The sequence below is a fragment of the Lathyrus oleraceus genome, chromosome 2 (assembly GCF_024323335.1).
Source record: "Lathyrus oleraceus cultivar Zhongwan6 chromosome 2, CAAS_Psat_ZW6_1.0, whole genome shotgun sequence".
Classification (NCBI taxonomy): Eukaryota; Viridiplantae; Streptophyta; class Magnoliopsida; order Fabales; family Fabaceae; genus Lathyrus; species Lathyrus oleraceus.
Genome location: NC_066580.1, coordinates 436,548,581 through 436,574,445, shown reverse-complemented (window position 1 = coordinate 436,574,445; position 25,865 = coordinate 436,548,581). Strand labels below are relative to the sequence as shown.

General features: G+C 36.1%; 1 long non-coding RNA gene, 1 other non-coding gene and 1 pseudogene across 3 annotated transcripts in view; 1 reads left to right on the top strand and 2 right to left on the bottom strand.

The window, feature by feature from the left end:
• Positions 1-5,241, top strand: part of LOC127120074 (uncharacterized) — a 124,135-nt gene extending 118,894 nt beyond the window's left edge. The window contains exon 4 of one of the 2 annotated variants that reach the window (XR_007803068.1): positions 5,099-5,241. This is a non-coding gene — a long non-coding RNA (uncharacterized LOC127120074). Of the gene's footprint in view, positions 1-4,584; positions 4,855-5,098 lie in introns of those variants that run through there. The other variant, XR_007803062.1, reaches the window with a different exon arrangement.
• On the bottom strand, positions 3,438-3,587 carry LOC127124509 (U4 spliceosomal RNA). The gene has a single exon (XR_007803992.1). It is a non-coding gene; the product is annotated as a U4 spliceosomal RNA (small nuclear RNA).
• Positions 4,037-4,183, bottom strand: LOC127124228 (uncharacterized; annotated as a pseudogene).
• Positions 5,242-25,865: the final 20,624 nt, after the last annotated feature.

Below are 25,865 nucleotides of genomic sequence, written 5' to 3'. Positions count from 1 at the left end.
CATCTAAGTAAATAAGTTACATTGTGTCATACATTTTACTTTTATATTGTATGCTCCATACTTTTAAAACTTTTAATGTGAGACTTTATCAAACACAATTTATGGTTAGTTGTCAGCATTTTATACACCAACACACATATTTTTCGTTATCATCAGTGAACACCTATTGACTCCATCTAAGTAAATAAATTATATTGGGGATTGAACTCGTACCCTATAGTAAATAAAAATAGTTTCCTTCCACTCGGTTAATGATGTTTAGTTGTTAATTTTTGGAATCGAAATTATATAATATATTTATAGTTAAAGCAACATTATTCCTACAACATCATATTTCTATTCACTTCTTAACACCAATTCTCTCGTGATAATTTATAAAATAGCCTTGTAATATTTTGAAGTTAATTATTCTATCCCTTAACAATATTTTTAATCTTATTTTCTTTTTAAACATAAATTTGTGATATATTAATATTTTATAGTTCAGTATTTAAATATTTATATATGCTCATTTTATTTATTATTAATTTTTTGTGAAAAATATAACATGTTATTTTAAGTGGTTTGATATATTATTATTTTTATATAGAAAAATATATTGTTTATTTTTAATCTATAATCACTACGCCAAATAAGGGAAAAGAGGGCGCTTATTTTGGCCTATAACAGCGCTTTTAAGCGCCCTCTAAAGTGGCGCTGGCATAGGTAAAGATAGCGCTTTGTTTTCCTGGAGAAAGCGCTGTCTAAAGTGGCCCTTTAAGGGCCACATTATAGTGCGCTTTCAGAAGTTAATACAACAACCCTCCACACTCTTACATAGTTCTATGACTCTCTGTTGAGGTGTTTTACTTTCCAAATTTATCAGTTGGCTCCAACTCAGGAGGAATATTCACATATCTTGAGGGTTGAAATTCAAAATCATGTTCCTTTTGTCAGTACAATGGAGTTTCTTAAGTATCATCATCTAGCTAAAGTCCTTCATTTGGAGAAGAAATAAGTGGAACTCAACCTCAAACTCAAGGGTGGAACTCATGGTTTTACTCTGAAGTTTCTGGTAGACAGACCACTACCTTTGCTGATGCTAGAAGTTGGAGTGCTTTCAATGATATTCTTGCCTTGCTCTTATATGGGATTGTGTTGTTCCCTAACATGGAAGATTTTATGGATTTGACCTCTATTCACATCTTTATGACCAAGAATCATGTTCCTACTTTTCTTGCTGATACTTACTATTCCATTCATGTGAGGAATCAGAAGAAGAAGAAGGGAACCATTGTGTGATGTGTTCCTATGTTGTAGAGATGGTTCATGTCTCATCTACCAAGCAATGGTCCTTTTGTTGACAATAAGGGCAATCTTAAATGGTCTTAGAGGATCATTCATGTCTTTGACAACTGAAGATATCTCATGGTACTCTCAAAGTTATGACGATGTCAAGATCATTATTAATTGTGGTATTTTCCCTAATGTGCCTCTCTTAGGTACAAAAGGTGGAATTAACTACAATCCAAGATTGGCATTGCAACAATTGAGCTACCCGATGTTAGATAAACCAAACTCCGAGCAGTTGGAGGATTTTGTCTTGTGTGAAGGGGTTGACAATGTAGAGTTTTAGAAAAGGATTATTTGAGCTTAGGGAGAGATTCGCCGCCAAGGAAAGGCTGAACTGGGAAAGAATAATTGTATAGCAAAGGAAGCCTACATACAGTGGGTCAAGGAGAGGGTCAAAGAAGTTTTGTTTCCATTTCTACCTGAGCCTTCTATGAACATCAAACCTGTTGAGCTTGTTGTTGTTCCTATCTCCGAGATTGAAAAATTCAAGGAGGTTATCAAGGTGTTGGAAAAGGAGAATGATGATCTCTAATCTAACATTGGTAAACTCACTTTGGATAGGGAAAACTTGAAGCTCAACCTTAATTAGAATAGGGAACGAGCACTCAAGGCAACTAATAAGGTTCAAGAAAAACAATACAAGATGAGGAAAATAGGTGAAGCTTTTAAGGGAACTTATGACAACCTTTATGCCAAGAAGAAGCAACTTGCCGAAGCTCAGTACAAAGCCAACAAGATAGAGATAAACTGCAAAAATCGGCTCAGAAAGCTTCAAGACCAATTGGATAGTTGCAAGAAGGAGTTGAAAGAAGAACAGGGGCGTGTCAAGTAGCTAGAAGTTTCTCTTTCTCAATGTCAGAATGAATTTGACAAGAGGTTTGAAGAAATCCGAGAGTTGAAGAGTCACGCACACAAGAATATTATAGATACCGACCTTCTCAACCAAGAGGTCACTCATTGGGAGAGACACAACCGTCATCTTCAAGTTCTTTTGGATCAGAAGGAATCCTTCCTGGAATATTTGTTGAATGGGCCTAATCATACATTGTTGCATAACCTTATCAAGGATGCACAATACTAGAATGGCAGACATGCACGTCTAGCTCAGTTTGTTGTTCACTTGCTTGAAGATATACTCGAGTTGTTGAAGGAGGCTTATGACATTATGTTTCCTTACAACACTCCATTGGTTGTATTTCATTTTATCTTTGTCTGTATTTCATATTGGTGTATATTTTTCTCTCTTGGCATCATATCAAATCTCCTTGTCTGTTCTCTGCTGGCATGTAAGTTATTTTACTAAATAAAATTGAAATTTTCCTATTCTGTAATCTTTTTACCCTTTTCATCTCATGCCTTCTGTAAATCTTTCTGTTTCCTTGTCACTTTACAAGTGAGAAAACAAGATTAAGAATTTGTTATGCTGGCCTTTGAAAATCATAATCAAATCACTCAGCAGATGCTTCAACTTTAGACAAATGGAATAATAAAAGAGACTCTTAGACCCCTTTGATTTTTTGATGATTGACTAGTTTTTAAACATTATCGGTTGTCTCCTTCCCACTGAACTTGTTACTTTTTATACTATAAGTGAAATCCAGTGATTGGATAATACGTTTGAGATCTTGAGATGTTCGGCAGTGGTTCAGTTTGTATACTCTGTATGCTTAATCATTATGTTTGAAAAAGTTAAATTGATCACCTTGTTGTGCAATAAAGAGTACTTTTTGTTTCATCTTTCATTGGAATTTGTTTTTGGTGAATGAATGGTCAGCTGACCTGCGTCTCTACACACTAAGGTAAAGCCTCTTTGTCTTCAACGAGATTCTTTTGTAAGCTTTAGCCATGGTAGATTTTGATCAAGACATTCTGTAGAGAGACTTACTTAAGATAAAAGATGGAAAAAATCATTCAGCTCAATGCTGTCATCATAAGTCATAACAATATATATGTTGAAATTCATTTTAGTGAAGCCTCTCTTTGTGATGAATGATGTCATCATAACAATTTATCTTTTGGGTCAAGCAAAAGAACTGGGCTAGATATAGTAAAGGGATGGGAGAATTCCAATTTTTCAATATTCAAAATTTAGGCTAAAATTGTAGGACTTTACCCCTAAGGGAGTCCTTCCAAAAATTCTCAAAGGCTTGAGTTGCCTCAAGCCTAAGAGGGGGTTTGGAAATAGTTTTCAACCAGCAATAGACGCGCCTCGGTTAGAACCTCACTAGCTGTGTCATTGCCCCAAGCGCAAAGATGATATTGAATGTAGATTAAACTTCTCTTTATATAATTTTAAACTCATCTAATTCCTCTCATAAGCAATGTGGGACTAAGAATATCTGCGGTCAAATAAATAAACTCAAACAAAAAGTACAGGTAGTTGGTTATTAAAGGTATGGTGATAAGGTACATAAAAAATTACGGGTATATAAAAATCATATCAGAGTAACCTTATTTCAGTAATATTAAACTAAAATAGAATTTTTTTTATTAACGACTTCAGTACAAATATTAAGAAATCAGTGTCAATTTTATTTAAGAAATATTGCTACAAATATAAAACAAGTTGTCATAATATTTATAGAATTAGTGCCCTCACAAGAGTCTTTAAAATTAAGATGAATACAAAGATATATTTGTTTCCATATTGATTATGAAATATTACAAACACATTAATGATGGTTGCATGCCTATTTTGTGTTTCTTGCAGATCTTCACCTGATTCAAATTATGATGTAGGCTCCACCACTTGAGTAGACCTTAGGCTTGCACCCCTCCTAAGTGCAATGGAGGTCACTTTCCTAGGCCATGGACCTTGATGATCATCCATAGACCCCATCCAGGTAAGTATGTTACAATGAATCACACATTTGTTCTTTATACCTCATGTTCTGTACTATTCACTCTAATAATTTCGATGTGGTACTTATTGTGAACAAATATTTTGAAAGCGGTATGTATTTATATGCTGGCATCACATGTGAAGAATTTTACACTATATCCAATAGAGTGCAAATAGAAAAACTTTATGTTGCTGAACTGATGATATGTGTTTCAAAGGCTATGACAAAAATAGTTAAAATCTGAATTTGTGTATTCTTGTTTAATGCGAATATACTAGTTGTGTGTTGAAAAACCTATGTTGTCTAATTCAAAAAGTTGTTGCAGAAACAATTAATGATTTTTTTTCCGCTTCTTGATCTCAAATTTTCTTTATGTTTTTCTTGAACAACTCCGTTTTTCAAAATTTAGGCTCTAACTCCTTGAATGCCTAGAGGATGGATACCTTGAAGGCTTACATGAGTTGTTGAAGGCTTACATGAGTTGAAGGGGTGCAGTGCTGTTGAATGTTATTTATGTGTTGATTATGCATTTTATTTGTCTCTTTTCCCACATCTTTTATGTTGTATAGATAGTACATTGTTTAGTTTTAGCTCCTTGAATATGAGTATTTGTTTTTGTGCACATTACTACTATTCAATAGTTGCATCTTTTCTAGAAATTAAACTTTTTTATGCTAAATATGCATTATTAATGTTTAACAAATAATGACTTGCTGTGACTTATGACTCTTTATAGAAATTTGTTTATTTCTATGTAATATATCTACTTGAGTTATGCATATGTTACAACTGACCTCTAATTTGTTTATAATTCGCTTAGAGAAAAAATATTTTTTAATTTTTTAAAAAATAGAATCATTACGAATGGGCATGATCAGTGATAGAATCATTACCTCTTGTGGTGATTGAATCCTTTGATGCAGATCTAAGGCATGATCACGAGTATTGAATGGCGACAACGCATCTACTCAGTCCACACAAACGGATTCTTTCAATCTCAGTGCCAACTGCTACGAATGAAGGCTTTGAGTGTGTGTGTGTGTGTGTGTGTGTGTGTGTGAGAGAGAGAGAGTGTGTGTGTGTGTGTGTGAGAGAGAGAGAGAGAGAGAGATAGAGAGAGAGAAAGAGAGAGAGAGAGAGAGAGAGAGAGAGAGAGAGAGAGAGAGAGAGAGAAATGAAATTTCCATCTGATCAAATGCTTTTGCACAAGGGTTCTATTTATAGAACCACTTGTGTGGGATGTAAGCTAAAAAGCCCACTTAAATGTATGTGGATCATATCTTATGATATACCAAAATCACTTAAGCGCATGGTTCCTTACCATATTTCATATTCTACTTAAGTGCATCGTACCTTACGATGTTCTACAATTCACTTAAGTGCATCGTACCTTACAGTGTTCCTTATTTACTCTATCTCCCATCAATCCGTCCTTTTGTGTGTGACTCTGTAGGTTCTCGCGACACTGGTAATTATATTAAATCACATATTTAACATAATAAACAGTAAGCGGTATCTAGCAACATATCACTGCTACCCAAGACACGAAAATGTCATGTGATATGACAAATCCTTTTGCGATAATACTTATGTGTACAATTATCCTTTTGTCCTTATATCTATATTGAGCACAAGGCATAGACCGTGTCATCCTTATCCAGTTCAATATTGGGCCCGTAGACATTTATCTTGTTACGTAGGATGGGCAAATTCCATATAGGTCACTCATGTCCCTCAGCATGCTTCGTGGAGCACCCATCAACTGTCTTTATGGTCATCCAGTTACGGATAATGTTTGATCAGCAATAAGACACTTGACTCTACATCTAGGGTCCGTAGTGGTTTCAGGTTGAAGGATGGTATACACCGTTATCACCATGAGAATAAATTATGACGCTTTGCATAACATTCTATATAGTATTCTCATAGCGGGTCAATCCAGTATAAATATTACTCGTAATATTCATACATATGTTTAAGACTTGATAACTCCTTATCCATGATCCATGAGATGTGATCATCGATCTATATACATAATAATCTTAATGCTTTAATTTTATCCCACTTCACAACAAAGCTCGACTACGGATATTTTAATAATAATGTCCTTATGTTTAATGAAATCTCATGATTAAGTCACACTTGATACATTAAGCGGACTAGCTATTCTAGGGACTTTCTTAAACAAACATAATAAAGAAAAAACCTTTTATTATTAATAAATAATTTGATATAAGTACCAAAAGTATTAGTCTCTAAGGCTTACACCAACATATAAGTAGTGCCTCCAAATCTTCAGAACAAAAACAACCGCAACTAACTCCAAATCATGTGTAGGATAATTCCTCTCGTGAATCTTTAGTTGTCTAGAAGCATAAGCCACCACCTTCATATTTTGCATAAGCACTCCACCTAAACCCATCTTAAATACATCACAATAAACAACAAACGATTTTGTAGGATTAGGTAGAATCAACATTGGTGCAGTTGTCAACTTCTTCTTCAAAGCTTGAAAATTTTCTTCACATTGTAGATCCCATAGAAAAGGTTGACCCTTCTGAGTCAATCGCGTCAAAAGGTAAGGCCAACTTCGAGAAACCTTCAATAAACCTCTGATAATAACCAGCCAAGCCAAGAAAACTTCTGATCTCAGTAATCATCTTTAGAGCCTCCAAATGTAACATTGCATCAACTTTTGAAGGATCCAGCGCTATATCGCCACTGGAAATCACATGACCTAAGAATCTGACTTCCCGCAACCATAACTCATATTTAGATAGTTTCATAAACAACTTCTTTTCTTTTAAAACCTGAAGTACAATGCGGAGATGTTATGCATGCTCTTTATCTGATTTAGAGTAAATAAGAATATCATCAATGAATACCACACAAAACTTATCCAAGAATGGGTGAAAAGTTATGTTCATATACTCCATAAATACACCAGGCGCATTTGAAACTCTGAATGGCATCACCGAATATTCATAGTGACCATACCAAGTTCTAAAGGTAGTCTTAGAAATATCTTCATCTTTCACTCTTATCTGATGATACCCCGACCCCAAGTCAATCTTACTAAACACACATGCTCCCACTAGTTGGTCCATAAGATAATCAATTCTGAGAAGTGGATACTTATTCTTGATAGTTACTTTGTTAAGCTGTATATAATCCACACATAACCTCATACTGTCATCTTTCTTCTTCACTAACAAGACTGGAGCTCCCTAAGGTGATACACCCGACCTGATTAACTTCTTATCAAGTAAATCTTCCAATTTCTTCTTCAATTCAACTAACTCTGCTGGAGACATTCTATACGGTGCCATAGATACTGGTCTAGTTCCTAGTATCAAATCAATGTTGAATTCCACTTCTCTTTCTGGTGGCAGATTATTAATATTGTCTAGAAACACCTCTAGAAAATGACACACCATCGGAAATTCATCTATCTTTGCTTTACTTTCATCCTTCATGGATGCAAACATTGCAAAAACTTATATTTCATCCTTTAGTAGTTCCTCTAATTGATTAGCAGAACCCTACAATCATGCCTGAGTACCCTCTGAATCATGCTTTCCTTTGAAAGTTGGAGGTTTATTTCTCAGAAACATGTCCAAACCACAATCACCTTCATCAGCTTGTTGATTATGTTGCTCATCACATGGGCCAAATCTTCCAATGCATCAATGATAGCACGGTCTTTCCTTCCAGCCATATCTCTCTATTCAAGCAAGCAATTATTAGAAGAAACAATGTGTTGACAGAGTTTAACTAAACTCTTCACACAAAAGGAAGTAAATAATTAACGAAATACTAGCTGATTGGATCAACCAAGCTCTGATACCACTATGTAACACCCTAAACCCCATATAATAGATTTTAAATAAAAATAATAGGGAAATGATGTTACTCAATCATAAATACTTCATAAATCATAAAACAACAGATATTTCACAATGGAAATTTATTTAGAAACACCATAAAACATGTCTGAATAGAACTAAATCAATACATCATAATCAAAGTCTCATAATAGTTGATTGCAAATAAATCAAAGTAATGCAAATGAATGCCCTTATTCCCATTGTTACAGATCAGAGCATTCTTATTCGAAAACTAGAATATACGGAAGATAAGAGCCTGTTGAGAGGCAACAACCATCTCACTACAACAATGAACTTCGGTCCTGCTAATCACCTACGCAAAGCACACCATAAAACCAAGCAAACAAGAAAGGGGTGAGAATACACTTACATATAGTAATGGTGAAAGTTTCGGCAAACATTATGATAATCGAGAAACGATAATTCACTCAAAACATGAATGATAATCATGCAATCACAAACACAATACACAACATCGAAACAACCATTCATCACAAGATACATCAATGTATGCAAGACTAATGTTCACCAACTCCATCACCTAAATGAATGTGGTACCAAAAATATATTGTGGAATAAGAGGAATGTTACTGATTTTATTCCACCAGTCCCTGGTCCTTCCCACCTAGACCAACGATCCCCACCAGTGGATCTAAGACTTGCCCCTGGTCTTTTCCAGCAAGACCCACGATCTCCACCAATGGATATGAGGCCACCAAAATAGACTGAAGTCTCACCTAACTCCAAAATAGTATGAATGCACATGTTATAAGGATTCAAACCAACATCCATAGAAAATCACCCAAACATCATCAAAGATTGTATATTCACCAAAAATTGATATTTCATCATTATCATCATAACAGGTTTGAAATAGGAACCCAAATTCCAGTCATACACCTCTAGAATAACATCATAACATCGTTAATTTCTCAAAAGGATTAAATTAAATTAAATATAATATTTTTAATTAATTTAATTTTATTACAAAAAGTTAAAGTTATCAAAATTAACATCATTAATTTTCCAACAAAAAGACTTATTTCAACTAAGAACAAAGATTTTGTTAGTTTTAACTTTATTTATAAAAAATACTATTATTCATCAAAAAGATTAAACAAAAGTTTGAAATTTATTATAATCAAAAGGTTAATGCTTATGACATTGCCAAAGGTATTTAAATACATAAAACAAATAAACTTGAACGAGTCTTATGGACTTTTAATCATAAACAAAATTAATAAACAAAACAAATAAAACATAAATTGCTAAAATCTCAGAAAATAGTATAACGTTGTTTTCGAAACCTAAACGAGCTTAAATGGCTTAAAAATGAATAATTAGTGTTTAGCAGTGAATTTGACTTCTGGGATGATTCCCTTTCCAAAAAGATATAATAAGACTTATTCCGACATCAGACGTCAAACTTGCGCAAAATTCTACTTAACCGCTATGAAGCACGGCTTTTCCTTCGATACGTGCCACCCGACCTCCTACCTCAGATTTTCCAAGTTTTCAAGTCCCAATGTCGAATTCTTACCGCATACAATTTCCAATGACAAATTCCAAAAAGTTATAATTTTCCCCAAAAGATTAATTTTAGAGTTTTTAAAGAAAAAGTTATCAATTAAATTATTATTTTTATAAAAAAGGATTACACTTAACAGAACGATCAAAAAGGATAAAGATTGATAAAATATGATTATCTCTATAAACACTTGTGGGATATTATCATATAGAATTGACCAAAAGGACTTTAGGAAAAACCAATTTGGTCAAACATTCTGGGATCGATACTTTTTAATAAAACAATCACAAACATGCAATTTCATAGTATATTGTGATTTAACATCAAAATTCAATTTTATTAACAAATCTCCAAAAACAATTTTATCGATCCAAAAATCATATTGATCATCAAAAGTGATCAAATGAGATTATTTAATTTGGGCATAGATCGTAACAACTATCGACTCCCAAAAAATAAAATTTTAATATAAAATATATTATTCATACAAAATCATACAATATGTGACCAAATGGGTTGGGTCAAACCCTATATGGTCAGAGCAAATCAGCATAATAAAATACTTGTATTTTGATTTGATACATTTCATAGAGATAAAAAATAACAATAACCTGGCGTTGATGAGATAGTAAGGGAACCCTCATCATTCTGCTGCCTAAAACCCACCCAATAGTAAGCAATCTCCCACTTACCTTATCGATTGAGCTTTTAAGATCTTGATATTCCTCCCTCTCCAAATCGTTGCCTCACGATCGCTTCCAAAATGGTCTCCCCAAACTCAGATGTGTCGTTTAACAATATGCATCAAACCTTAATTTTGCCCTAACTCTCACATTCTCCCTTACAATATATATTATCTTTAATCCAACAGTAAGAGTATTAATTTCCAAATATTTAGTCCCAAGCGAATTATTTATTTAATTGATAAATGAAATAAAATAAATTTTAAATTAAATATTCATTCAATTAAGCGTAACACTCTTAATATTTAAACAAAATATTTATTTGATTTTAAAAGAAAAATATATTTTTAACATGAGGTGTCACACTATATTTAAATAATTAAATAATTATTACTATAAACCCCAAATACTTATTATCGTTATTTTAAATAATTAAATAAAATCTACCGCTCTCACCCAAATATTTTAATAATTATTGAATTATTAAAATACTCTTGAATACTCTAAAACATCGTAAAACACCCAAAAATACACCAACATCACTTAAATAAATTATCAAATAATTCATAAAATTCTATAATTAAATAAGTTAGGGGCGTTACAAAACCCGTACCACGCGACCATTGACATTAGGTTCTAGACAAGGTTCTCAGAGTCATGGATTTTCTTGATTGTTTTCCACTTATGTCAATTTACTTTCCTGGCGTCACCTCCATCAAGGAAGTCTATTTTGAGTGAGGTCTTCGTACCGATCCTCGCGAGAAAAGATTCTCGGGGACCCCCACTACGCGACCATCGTTTCTAGTTGGCCAAAGGTTCAAGGTTCTATAAAGGTCCTTAGAGTCAAAGATTCGAATGAAAATACTGATACTTACGCCAAAAGCTTTACGATCATCAATATCCGCAAAAGAATATACTCTAAGTGAGGTTCTTGTATTGACCCTTACGAGAAAAGCTTTTCGGTGGTCCATACTGTAACACCCTTCTAAAATACCCCAATTTATTTAAATAAAAAAAATAATAACATATTAATCAGAGTAATTATGCCCCGAAGGGTGTAACACAAACATCACACACTAATCATCAAAGTGTCCTGTCATGCTCATTTATCCAATTCAAAATATAAAGTATCTGCATAATACGCAGCGGATAGAAATCAATTCAATTATTCCAAACATGTAACATATTACATGCAAAATGATTCACAACCAATCAATAAAATATTCAAACATCCCATCCCGATGTTACATCTACCAGAGCATGACCCACTAGGAGACTACACTAGACTCCAACATTATCTTCTACTCAACTCACTGCTCGTTACCTGAAAAATAGTTGTAAGGGTGAGTTCCTCAATCAATATAACAAGCATTATACAACAACATGTAATGTTAAGTAAATAACGCATCAATTCACCCTAACCAGACTACCCACTCCATAACAGCAGTATCAACGCAACCTCATACTCAACAATAACAAATAGCATAGGTAAAATCTCAAAACATGCTCAACACCAACAACACAACACAACGATTTACTCACTAATTCCTCACAATGGGAATTAGCTACAGCCCCACAGGCTATGCCATGCATTCATTATGCAATGAGACTCTACACATGCGGTACCGACTCTTCTTGAACATATAGTCCAAGCTCACCGATCCCTCTGGATACGGCTACTGAGCTCACTAGTCCCACTCATTGAGATCTAATGACTCACTCACTAATTCCTCACCATGGGAATTAGCTACAGCCCCAAAGGCTAGACTATGCACACTACTCATCTAGTATGCCAACATCAGCAACAATTCCACAAGAATTCACTCACTAATTCCTCACCATGGGAATTAGCTACAGCCCCACAGGCTAATCATGCATGCTAATTACCTAGCAATACAACAACAACAACAACTCAACATAGACATATGCTCACACTCTAAGCCACAAAACAGTCTATTCACAAATGCATACATAACTGATACATTCACAGCATCCTGCATATCAACACCTATCCTCAACATATTGTCAATACATTTATCACAAAAGCATATCACAACATGCCATAAAATCAAACACAGTATTAGCACACTCTACTAATACCTATACTACTCAAAACAACGGGAAATGATCCCTAGTACATCATACCTCAGCTAAGTCTCACTACTCAGCCTAACCAGTCAAAAACTGCACAACAACAACACAGGAAATCACAATCCTGCCCATACGCGTATCGCCTATGCCCATACGCGTATTGCCCAAATCCTGACCCAGCCATACGCGTATTGCCCAATTCCATACGCGTATGCTACGCGTATCACTTCCCCATACGCGTACCACCAGAGACCATTTTACGTTCAAAATTTCATCTTCCTCATCCATACGCGTATTGCCTAGCGCCATACGCGTACCAGCCATCCCATACGCGTATTGCCTAGTGCCATACGCGTATGACCAGAAACCAGCATTCTCAGATCTGCAATGGCTTTTCCTGCTACGAGTTCTATTCGATCTCACCTTCCACAGTCCAAATTTACACAGAAATCACTCATATCATCTAACCCGAATCATTCCCTATTCGATTTCACAACTCCTGACATTATCACATGCAATTTCCTACGAATTTCTTTCGGTTATCACCCAATTTCGTTCATCAATTATTTCCACAAATTCATCATAATCATCCAATTCAAAGGTAAATTAAAGGTCTATCACTACCCATGACATATTATCATACAATACCCGTTAATCAACGATAAACCCCCCTTACCTGAGTTAATCCGGCAAATTCTGCAGCTTCAAGCTTTTCCTCCCTTCAATCCCTTGTTCTCTGGTTCTCTTTTTGCCCTTTTCCACGTTCTGTCTCTTTTTCCTTTTCACGTGAAAACAATAACCTTTTTACTAAATGGGACCTTTTTACTGATTTCCACTTTATTCCACTAATAAAAATAATAATCCAATAATAATAATCCCAATAATTATTATTCCAAAATAATAATATTATTAATCCAAACTTCCAATTATTCAATTAAATTAATAAATAAAATATTAATTTAAATTAAATAATTAGCTTAGTTTAATTGGGGTGTTACAACTCTCCCCCACTAAAAGAGTTTTCGTCCTCGAAAACATACCTCAAGCGAACAACTCCGGATAAGACTCCTTCATCTGACTCTCAAGTTCCCAAGTCACATTGCCACCTGCTGGTCCTCCCCAAGCTACCTTCACCAAGGCAATCTCTTTACCCCGCAACTGCTTCAACTCTCGATCCTCGATCCTCATAGGTGATGTTTCAACAGTCAGGTTATCTCTCACCTGTACATCATCTATTTGGACTACATGCGACGGATCATGAATGTATCTCCTCAACTGAGACACATGAAAAACATCATGCAAATTCGCAAGCGACGGTGGTAAGGCGATACGATAGGCTACCTCTCCTATCCTCTCCAAAATCTGATAAGGACCAATAAATCGAGGTGTCAACTTCTTCGACTTCAAAGCTCGACCAACACCAGTTATCGGAGTAACACGAAGAAACACGTGATCTCCCTCTTGGAATTCAAGTGACTTCCTCCTCTTATCATGATAACTCTTCTGACGACTCTGAGCAATTCTCATCTTCTCCTGAATCATCTTAATCTTTTCCGTAGTTTGTTGAACAATCTCCGGTCCAACCACAGCACTCTCACCGGACTCATACCAACACAAAGGTGTCCGACATCTCCTACCATACAAAGCTTCAAACGGTGCCATACCAATGCTCGAATGAAAACTATTGTTGTAGGTAAATTCAATCAAAGGCAAATAACAATCCCAAGCACCTCCTTTTTCCAAAACACAAGCTCTCAAAAGGTCTTCTAATGACTGAATCGTCCTCTCAGTCTGACCATCAGTCTGCGGGTGATATGCAGAACTCAATCTCAGCTTAGTTCCCAAAGCTCTCTGCAACCCATCCCAAAACTTTGATGTAAATCTAGGATCTCTGTCCGAAACAATACTCGACGGAATACCATGCAAACTTACAATCTTCTCAATATACACCTCAGCCAACCTCTCTAACGGATAATCCATTCTGATCGGAATGAAATGAGCCGACTTCGTCAATCTATCAACAATCACCCAAATAGCCTCAAAATTCTTATTTGTCCTCGGCAAACCAGCAACAAAATCCATACTGATACTATCCCACTTCCACTCTGGAATAGCCAACGGTTGCATTAGCCCAGACGGCTTCTGATGCTCAATCTTTGACTTCTGACAAGTCAAACAGGAGTAAACAAAACTCGCAATTTCTCTTTTCATTCCCGGCCACCAAAATAACCTTTTCAAATCATGATACATCTTCGTAGCTCCAGGATGAATACTTAAGCCACTACGATGTCCCTCCTCAAGAATACTCTTCTTAAGCTCAATAACATTCGGAATACACACCCGATCGCCAAATCTCAAAACACCATTCTCATCAACTCTGAATTCACCACCCTGACCTTGATTCACTAACGTCAACTTATCAACCAAAAGCATATCGGATTTCTGACCCTCTCTGATCTCGTTCAGAATACCACTTGTTAATTTCAACATTCCCAATTTAACACTATTGTGAGTACTCTCACACACCAAACTCAAATCTCTAAACTGCTCAATTAAATCCAACTCTTTAGCCATTAGCATAGACATATGCAATGATTTCCGACTCAATGCGTCAGCCACAACGTTTGCTTTACCCGGATGGTAATTCAAACCAAAATCATAATCCTTCAGAAATTCTAACCATCTCCTCTGTCTCATATTCAGCTCTTTCTGATCGAACAAATACTTTAAACTCTTATGGTCACTGAAAACTTCAAATCTTGACCCGAACAAATAATGCCTCCATAACTTCAGAACAAATACCACAGCTGCCAACTCTAAATCATGTGTCGGATAGTTCCTCTCATGAACCCTCAGTTGTCTCGAAGCATAAGCTATAACCTGCTTATTCTGCATCAACACACCACCTAAACCCAACAATGAAGCATCACAGTAAACCTCAAAGGGTTCCGACGAACTCGGTAATATCAGAATAGGAGCAGTAGTCAACCTTCTCTTTAACTCTTGGAAACCTTCTTCACATTTTGAGTCCCAAACAAACGCTTGCCCCTTTCTGGTCAACATTGTCAACGGTAATGCCAACTTAGAGAATCCCTCAATAAACTTCCTATAGTAACCTGCAAGTCCAAGAAAACTTCTTATCTCAGAAACTGACTTCGGAGCTTCCCACTTAGATACCGCTTCTATCTTAGAAGGATCAACAGCAACACCACCTCTTGAAATCACATGACCAAGAAAACTAACCTCTCCTAACCAAAATTCACACTTTGAGAGTTTAGCAAATAACTGCTTTTCTCGCAGCACTCCTAAAACCACTCTCAAATGCTCAGCATGCTCTTCTTCAGATTTCGAATACACCAAAATGTCATCAATAAATACCACAACGAACTGATCTAGATACGGATGGAAAATTCTATTCATATACTCCATGAATACTCCAGGCGCATTAGTCACACCAAAAGGCATTACAGAATACTCATAATGTCCATACCTCGTTCTGAAAGCAGTCTTCTGAATATCTTCAGTTTTCACACGTATCTGATGATACCCAGATCTCAAGTCTATCTTGCTGAACACACTAGCACCAACCAATTGATCCATCAAATCATCAATCCTCGGTAAAGGATACCGATTCTTGATCGTCACTTTATTCAATTGCCTGTAGTCCACACACAACCTCATAGTACCTTCTTTCTTCTTAACCAACAACACTGGTGCACCCCACGGTGACACACTCGGACGAATAAATTTCTTATCCAACAGATCTTCCAATTGACTCTTCAATTCAGCTAACTCAACAGCAGACATACGGTACGGAGCCATCGATATTGGTCTAGTACCAGGTACCAAATCAATCGAGAACTCAACTTCACGTTCTGGTGGCAATTCATTCACTTCTTCCGGAAACACCTCAGGAAAATCACACACTACAGCTAGATCGCCAATCACCAGTTTATCTTTAGCTTCCAAAGTCGCTAACAGCATAAACAACTCTGCCCCATCTGCCACTTCCTCATTCACCTGCCTGGCTGATAGAAACAAACTCTTTCCTTCTTCAATCTCAGGAAATATCACAGTCTTATCAAAACAGTTGATAGAAACTCGGTTGAACACCAACCAGTTCATACCCAGAATAACGTCAATCTGCACTAATGGAAGACACACAAGATCTATCCCAAAGGCTCTACCAAAAATACTCAAGGGGCAACTTAAACAAACAGAAGTAGTAGTCACTGAACCCTTCGCAGGAGTATCAATCACCATACTACCACGCATCTCAGATATCTCTAACTTAAGTTTCACAGCACAATCCAAAGATATAAAAGAATGAGTCGCACCTGTGTCAATAATAGCTACAAGAGGAAAGCCATTAATATAACACGTACCTCGGATCAAACGATCATCTGCAGAAGTCTCAGAACCCGATAAAGCAAAAACCTTGCCTCCTGACTGATTCTCTTTCTTTGGCTTTGGACACTGTGGACTGATATGACCCAACTCTCCACAGTTGAAACAAGTCACAGTCTTCAACCGGCACTCTGCAGCCAAATGACCACCTTTTCCACACTTGAAACACTTCATCTCAGCACTGGTACACTCATGAACACGATGTCCAGCCCGACCACATCGGTAACACTTAACAGGAGCACTAGAGTCTCCCCCACTAGGCCTTTTCATCCCACTCTGCCTCTGAAAACCTTTGCCAGCTGTATACGGTTTTCCACGATCAATCTGATTCTTGCCTTTCCTATCAACCCTCTGCTGATAGCTCTCAGCTCTGGCCTTGGAATCCTGTTCAAAAATCCTGCAACAGTCAACCAGATCAGAAAACACTCTAATCCTCTGATATCCAATCGCTTGCTTGATCTCGGGACGCAACCCGTTCTCAAACTTCACACACTTGGAAAATTCCCCAGCAGCCTCAGCATAGGGAGTGTAATACTTCGACAGCTCTGTGAACTTGGCAGCATACTCCGTAACGGACCTGTTACCCTGCTTCAATTCCAAGAACTCAATTTCTTTCTTTCCTCTGACATCCTCGGGAAAGTACTTCCTCAGAAATCTCTCTCTGAACACAGCCCAAGAAATCTCAGCATCTCCAGCAGTTTCCAACTCAGTGCGGGTAGCAACCCACCAATCGTCAGCTTCTTCTGACAGCATATGCGTACCGAACCTGACCTTCTGATTATCGGCACACTCAGTTACTCTGAAGATTCTCTCAATCTCCTTCAACCACTTCTGAGCACCATCTGGATCGTATGCTCCCTTGAACATTGGAGGATTGTTCTTTTGGAACTCACTCAACTGACGAGCAGCTCCCATTCCCACCACATTCGGATTTCCTCCAAGTACTCCAGCTAGCATACCCAGAGCCTCAGCAATCGCAGCATCATCTCTACCTCTTCCAGCCATCTCTATTCTGAAAACCCAACAAGCTAAAATAGTAAGTACTGATAGGGTTACACAACACCTATCCCGTACAGGGGAAACAGAATAACTACGACTCGACACGACCGACTATGCTCTGATACCACTAATGTAACACCCTTCTAAAATACCCCAATTTATTTAAATAAAAAAAAATAATAACATATTAATCAGAGTAATTATGCCCCGAAGGGTGTCACACAAACATCACACACTAATCATCAAAGTGTCCTGTCATGCTCATTTATCCAATTCAAAATATAAAGTATCTGCATAATACGCAGCGGATAGAAATCAATTCAATTATTCCAAACATGTAACATATTACATGCAAAATGATTCACAACCAATCAATAAAATATTCAAACATCCCATCCCGATGTTACATCTACCAGAGCATGACCCACTAGGAGACTACACTAGACTCCAACATTATCTTCTACTCAACTCACTGCTCGTTACCTGAAAAATAGTTGTAAGGGTGAGTTCCTCAATCAATATAACAAGCATTATACAACAACATGTAATGTTAAGTAAATAACGCATCAATTCACCCTAACCAGACTACCCACTCCATAACAGCAGTATCAACGCAACCTCATACTCAACAATAACAAATAGCATAGGTAAAATCTCAAAACATGCTCAACACCAACAACACAACACAACGATTTACTCACTAATTCCTCACAATGGGAATTAGCTACAGCCCCACAGGCTATGCCATGCATTCATTATGCAATGAGACTCTACACATGCGGTACCGACTCTTCTTGAACATATAGTCCAAGCTCACCGATCCCTCTGGATACGGCTACTGAGCTCACTAGTCCCACTCATTGAGATCTAATGACTCACTCACTAATTCCTCACCATGGGAATTAGCTACAGCCCCAAAGGCTAGACTATGCACACTACTCATCTAGTATGCCAACATCAGCAACAATTCCACAAGAATTCACTCACTAATTCCTCACCATGGGAATTAGCTACAGCCCCACAGGCTAATCATGCATGCTAATTACCTAGCAATACAACAACAACAACAACTCAACATAGACATATGCTCACACTCTAAGCCACAAAACAGTCTATTCACAAATGCATACATAACTGATACATTCACAGCATCCTGCATATCAACACCTATCCTCAACATATTGTCAATACATTTATCACAAAAGCATATCACAACATGCCATAAAATCAAACACAGTATTAGCACACTCTACTAATACCTATACTACTCAAAACAACGGGAAATGATCCCTAGTACATCATACCTCAGCTAAGTCTCACTACTCAGCCTAACCAGTCAAAAACTGCACAACAACAACACAGGAAATCACAATCCTGCCCATACGCGTATCGCCTATGCCCATACGCGTATTGCCCAAATCCTGACCCAGCCATACGCGTATTGCCCAATTCCATACGCGTATGCTACGCGTATCACTTCCCCATACGCGTACCACCAGAGACCATTTTACGTTCAAAATTTCATCTTCCTCATCCATACGCGTATTGCCTAGCGCCATACGCGTACCAGCCATCCCATACGCGTATTGCCTAGTGCCATACGCGTATGACCAGAAACCAGCATTCTCAGATCTGCAATGGCTTTTCCTGCTACGAGTTCTATTCGATCTCACCTTCCACAGTCCAAATTTACACAGAAATCACTCATATCATCTAACCCGAATCATTCCCTATTCGATTTCACAACTCCTGACATTATCACATGCAATTTCCTACGAATTTCTTTCGGTTATCACCCAATTTCGTTCATCAATTATTTCCACAAATTCATCATAATCATCCAATTCAAAGGTAAATTAAAGGTCTATCACTACCCATGACATATTATCATACAATACCCGTTAATCAACGATAAACCCCCCTTACCTGAGTTAATCCGGCAAATTCTGCAGCTTCAAGCTTTTCCTCCCTTCAATCCCTTGTTCTCTGGTTCTCTTTTTGCCCTTTTCCACGTTCTGTCTCTTTTTCCTTTTCACGTGAAAACAATAACCTTTTTACTAAATGGGACCTTTTTACTGATTTCCACTTTATTCCACTAATAAAAATAATAATCCAATAATAATAATCCCAATAATTATTATTCCAAAATAATAATATTATTAATCCAAACTTCCAATTATTCAATTAAATTAATAAATAAAATATTAATTTAAATTAAATAATTAGCTTAGTTTAATTGGGGTGTTACACATACTACTCAACCTCTCTTATCTCAATTTTACTCTCTAGACTCGGGTAGGGAGTCTTTTCCACAAGGTTTCTTTTGTAATCAATAATATCTATTTTGTACCTCATCCTCAAAGAGCCATGTAACAGATAAAATGATGACAACAGAAATAAAGAAAGCAATTGGATATCCAAATAAAACAAAAGGATACACACTCACACACACAAAAAGACAACCTAGACTAGGTTTAACTTGCTTAGGAAAACAAGGTCACCAACAGAGTCACCAGTTATCGCTACGCGAAAACTGACTCAATAGACACAGATTCATCATCGTATTTTATTTATTCCATAAAAAAAAGGAAAGGTAAAATAAATGATAAAACCCTCTAAAGAAAAAGAAAAAATGGGTATCGCAAACAAATAAGGATTCAGAAGTCGTTTATGCAAGGGGAAAGTATTAACACCCCTCACATCTATTGTACTCGATGAGAATCATCTAAGTTATCTATGTAAAAGGGTATTTATCTATGTTAATGCTAATTTGCTATCGGGGGAAATGGTTGGTTTTTTATTATTGTGTTTGCCAAGGATTAGGACTCATGTGCCTACGTATCATCATCGGGGGATGAAGAATCATAGCTCCATAGTTCGGAGTAGAAAGTGTTTGTTTGTTTGTTGTTTTTACCTTGAAATATGGGTTTTCGGAGTGAAGCCCTAAGGCGCAAAAATAAGGATTGGTGAATTGATGTTTGTTTTATGGTTTTTGAAAAGAGATTGTTTTTTATTAGATTTGCACTAAAGATTATGGGCAAAAGTGAATATTTTAGACAAACAAGGCAAGCGTCTTGTGTCCAAAATACTCAGAGTGAGGGTAGAAAAACTTCATTCTCACTCTTTCTCCACCACTTAAGGCTCGTGGCGCATAATTATAATCGTATTTTTTTATTGTATTTTTGAATTTGATTAAGAAAATGTCATTTGACATTGGATCAAGGGTTTATTGCTTATTGATTTTTGAATGGTGAGGTACATGAATATTTACAAGATAATAAATGCGAGAAATAGAGGGGCTCATTGTAAGGTAGCCCAAGAGAAAGCTTTGTGTATGCAAAGTAACCTATGCTAACAAGTGGGTAATGGGCTTAAGGACATGTATCCCTAGGGTAGTGCCATGAATGTCATTCTTACAATAAAAGATTGCAAGTCATAAATGAAATTCTAAGTTAGAGCAATAGGTCAAAAGTCAAGATCCAAGGTTAAAGTGCAAGGGTCATATTAAGTCCTCTAAGTCCAATAGAGGGTCACATATGAATGTATCTTTTTGGTATTTTAATTTTATCATGATTTTTTTCTTTTTGAATATGCATTGCAAGAAAGAAAATGACAAGAAATAAATGACAATAGGATAAGGATGCATGGAATAGATATAATGATGACGGGAATGAGAATAAAATGTTTGGAAATAAATAACAAGAAAATAAATTGACAAGAAAATACATCACAACAAAAGATTAGGTCAACAAGTCAATGGTTAATGATATAATTTAATGGTTAGAAATTAAGTTCACAAGGTAATCACCTAGGGATCATCTATCCACAAGTCAAAGGACTGAAAATATGGAGCATTAAGGGATAACATATCTTTGATTCAAAGTGTCAGAAATGATCATTATCAACATGTTTGAATCGAAGAAGATTGAATCGACCAAAACATTAATCTATCAATGATTTGAAGTGTGGAATATTTCATCACCCAAGTAATCACAGATTAAAATTAGATAAGATAAAAGTTGAACATCAAATTCCAAATGTTAGTGGTTAATGATCAAAGGAAAAAATTAATCGAGTCGAGACACTTTAGCACTATTTTAAGCAATCGTAAGTGGACTTATGTAGAAGTCGCACTTATCTGAGGTCGGTCAATAACAATGTATGCGCTAGGCATATTAGAGGTCTAATACAAAGTTAGCCTATTGAAATAGTGCAACACAGATAAAATGGAAAGGCAAACTCAAGCAACAAAAGGTCTCATCTATCATCAGGAGATTCAACAATATGATCAACTAAGGGCAATCTATCAACATCTCAAAGTGTCAAGAATTATCCAATGATCATTTATCAATATGTTTGAAGTATTGAAGGTTCAGTCAACCTTAGGATCAATAATCAATGATTAAAAAGATTGTCATCAACCATATGATCAAAGACAAAGGGTAAAATGGTTAAAAGATAATAATAATAAAAAATTAATAATAAAATATATTAAGTAAAAAGGTTAAAGAAAATAAAATAAAAAGTTTATTAAAATACTAAGTGAAATAAAAATGATAAAAGAAATAAACAAACAAAAAAAGTAAAAAAAATATGCAGATCTGAAAGGGGGGGGAGGTAGTAAACCCATCGGGCCTAGGGTGTTGAGGCCTAACTTCCAGTCTGGTTGACCAAGGGGTCAACGTGTGGTTCTTGAAGTGACCAGACCCCTTAGATTTAATCCAATGGGCCAGACACTATGTCAATAAGACTCCTCACATCCACCAGATTTGAATACAAAATAAAGTAATCACAAGGCACAGTCCTGATCCAGAGTCACTACTTGAACAAAGTCAAGCAAGCAACATACAATCAAACGGCTAAGTCATCTTACTGAGCCAATCAAAATAAGATAATTGGGATTTATTTAAATTTAAAAAGAAATAAAACATGAAAACAAGAGCGAAACGAAGTCATGAACTCATCTTCATCCTTCCAACTTTTGAAAAATGGATTTCTGCAACTCAAGGCCTCTCATGGAAATGACCATGGATTTCGTTTCCTTTTGGATCATTGTTGCAACCTCCATACTCAAGAGCCATTGGTTGGCTATGAGTATGGGCAATTTCAATCAAAATTAGAAGAATTCAAAAACCTAAAATTTAAATTAAATGTCGGATACGCAACAATAGTAAACCTAATCATAAGGTTAATGACCAGTGTGTCATCAGGAGTGGACTGGCAACTTGTTTGAAACGAAATGATGGTGATTCTACCTTGCCGGAAAAACGTTCAAGTGCATGTTCTGACATGATTGGGGAGCTCAAATGAATATGTTTTTAGACCTCTCTTTCGATTCTCTTAGCTTTAGGAATGATCACTGAAGCTTGTTGAATGCTCAAAATGTTTTGGAATTGCTTCACTTATGTCAACCGTATGCTTTATTTTTTAGGGAAATGAAGAGTGGTTTCTGCATGGATTTAATAGCTTTTCAAGATTGGTTCAATGTGTGAGGAGAGTGCTTCATTTATAGGTAAGTTGAGGGTGTTAATACATGTGAAAATTTGAGCAAATCCGTGTGAGCCAAAATGGAAAATGGAAAATGGAAACTTGTTGCTTAAGGGTTGTGAGTTGGCAATAGAAGAATTTTAGTGTCAATCCATTCAAAAATGAGTGAGCAACCATTGGTGAACAGTGGTGGTCCCCTTGCATTTTTAGAAACTTTTTCCATTTGCCTCTGCACATGTACCCGAATGTTGCCTCTTTGTTCATTTGGGCCTGCAGAATTGTACCCACCCTCTTATCATGGTCTCTTTTGGTGTGTGGCTTAGGCTTGATTAAAGGATTTGATTCAAATGTATGGAAGTTGTCTCATTAATTGGTGATGATAATATGTCGTGTTCATGAACCCATGCATGGTGTACACCTTGATTTCCATCTTCATCATGACCTTCCTCTTATGTACATGATGATGATGATAGCTGGACCTAATTGCATGATGCCTTCCTTAAAATCAACTTATAATTGAATGAAGTAATGACTGGTTCCATATTTGGACATGTTTAAACCAATTTTGCATGAAAACTCTTGATTATGAACAAAAACTCATGTACCTCTTGCCATTTAGACAATCGTTTTTAAGCTTGGGCTAATTAAAACTGGCTCGTTCATTTTAGGTCAAAGTTAGGCCAAACCATATTTGACATGTCCTTAACAAAGTGCAAAAATAATTGATTCAAAAGGAGTTGTGAGGTGAAAATGGCATAAGTGTAAAGAGGTGGTCATGACATGGTTTTGGGCCTGCCTAGGCAACTTGACTTGTTTTGGACAATCCCAAATTTGAGATCTTTAGGTATTGAATTAGGTTTTGATTCTTGAAACAGAGTTGGAGAGGAGTACTTTTGTGACATTTGGCTCGAAATATATCCCCAAAAGGTTGAAAAATGAGAAAGTTATGGGGTTTGAACCAAATGGTAGGCCAAACCACCATGCCCTAACTTTCATTCTTGATGTTTCTTGAATTCCAAGGAACAATGATGATTATTTGAAGACCAAATGAGGAAGTCTTGATTGAAACTTGATTAACCATGATGGTATCTTGAAGTTTGAATGATATGGCATGAGAATAAACTCATGAACCAATATAAAAAATTGAAGCCTCATTTTACCAAATAAAGTTCTAATGCCATGATGAATAAGTTTTGACTATGATCCTTTGTTCATATTATTTGATTTGAAACCAAAGCCTTCTTAAATCCATCATGCACATTTTGATACAAGGTGGACCATCCAGAAAAAACCCTAATCTTCAATGCCTTGCAATATACTTATGATTAACCATGCTTGAGAACCAAGAACCAAATGATACGCTAATATTAATGAAATTGTGTGCTAATGAATGAGATGACATGCTAGGATGAAAATGAGGGTTTGGCAAATGTATATCCTTTTCTTCCCCGAATGTTCACATACAAGCCATATAGGTTGCCTCTCAAATACTCATCTTTCACCTAAAAATAACTACATCCAATCAAATTCAACTTTTTGCCCGTGCACAACCAAGCATTTCTCTTAGACTGGAGTTTACCACCCAAGCACGAATCTTTTTATTTTTCAATCAACTTTTCATTTACTTCCCAAACACGAATCCTTTTTCAACAAATCTCTTTTGTCGCCTAAGCGCGAGTCTTTTTCAACGAGTCTTTTTCTGCCCAAGCGCGAGTCTTTTTCAACGAGTCTTTTTCTGCCCAAGTGTGAGTCGCTTTCAATGAGTCTTTTTATAAGAAGGGTAATCCCAAGGGTACTTTGGGAAGATTTATGTTTTTTGATGATGTCGGAGAACACTGTGCCTTTAAAGAAGTCGAAGATTCCTAGTATATTCTTGACATAATGTCGTCTTAGAACCCGACGGGTTCTGGCCATATAGAAGTTTGAGAGCTCAAGTGAGGTATCAACTTATGGTCGTTATAAAACCAAGTTGTTCTTATATTTGTAATACCCCATATAGGTTTTGAGTATTGTGATAATTCGGGCTCCTCTACCGGCTTCCTTCACAGTAATTTGATTTAAATAAGATCTGATCGGAGCCAGACCATTGAAGTCAGGTTCACATACCCTGGTCGAGATATATATAGAATAATATTTTTCAATTGATCGGTTTTAGTCATCCGTTAGGATGCATTTATGCAATATTTTCAAGTATGTTATCCGCCTTCCTTTCCCCTTTCATATTTGGATCCCGCTGTGATCCAAAATATTATGACAATCTTATTTCCTTGTTCTGTTGTACTAGTTATTTCTTAATTATCTTATTCTTATAATTGACTTTCTGAGGCTATCCTACATGGAAGCCCCAGGCGTAAAAATAAGCTTTTAATCATGAACATCTTGTTTTAACCAATCCTCTTACTGATGGAAAGGCGGGAAAAATTTATCTTGGTTCTCGATCCATAGTCGTTGTAGAGCTCGGCAGGTTCTATATATATATATATATATATATATATATATATATATATATATATATATATATATATATATATATATATATATATATATATATATATATATATATATATATATATATATATATATATATATATATATATATATATATATA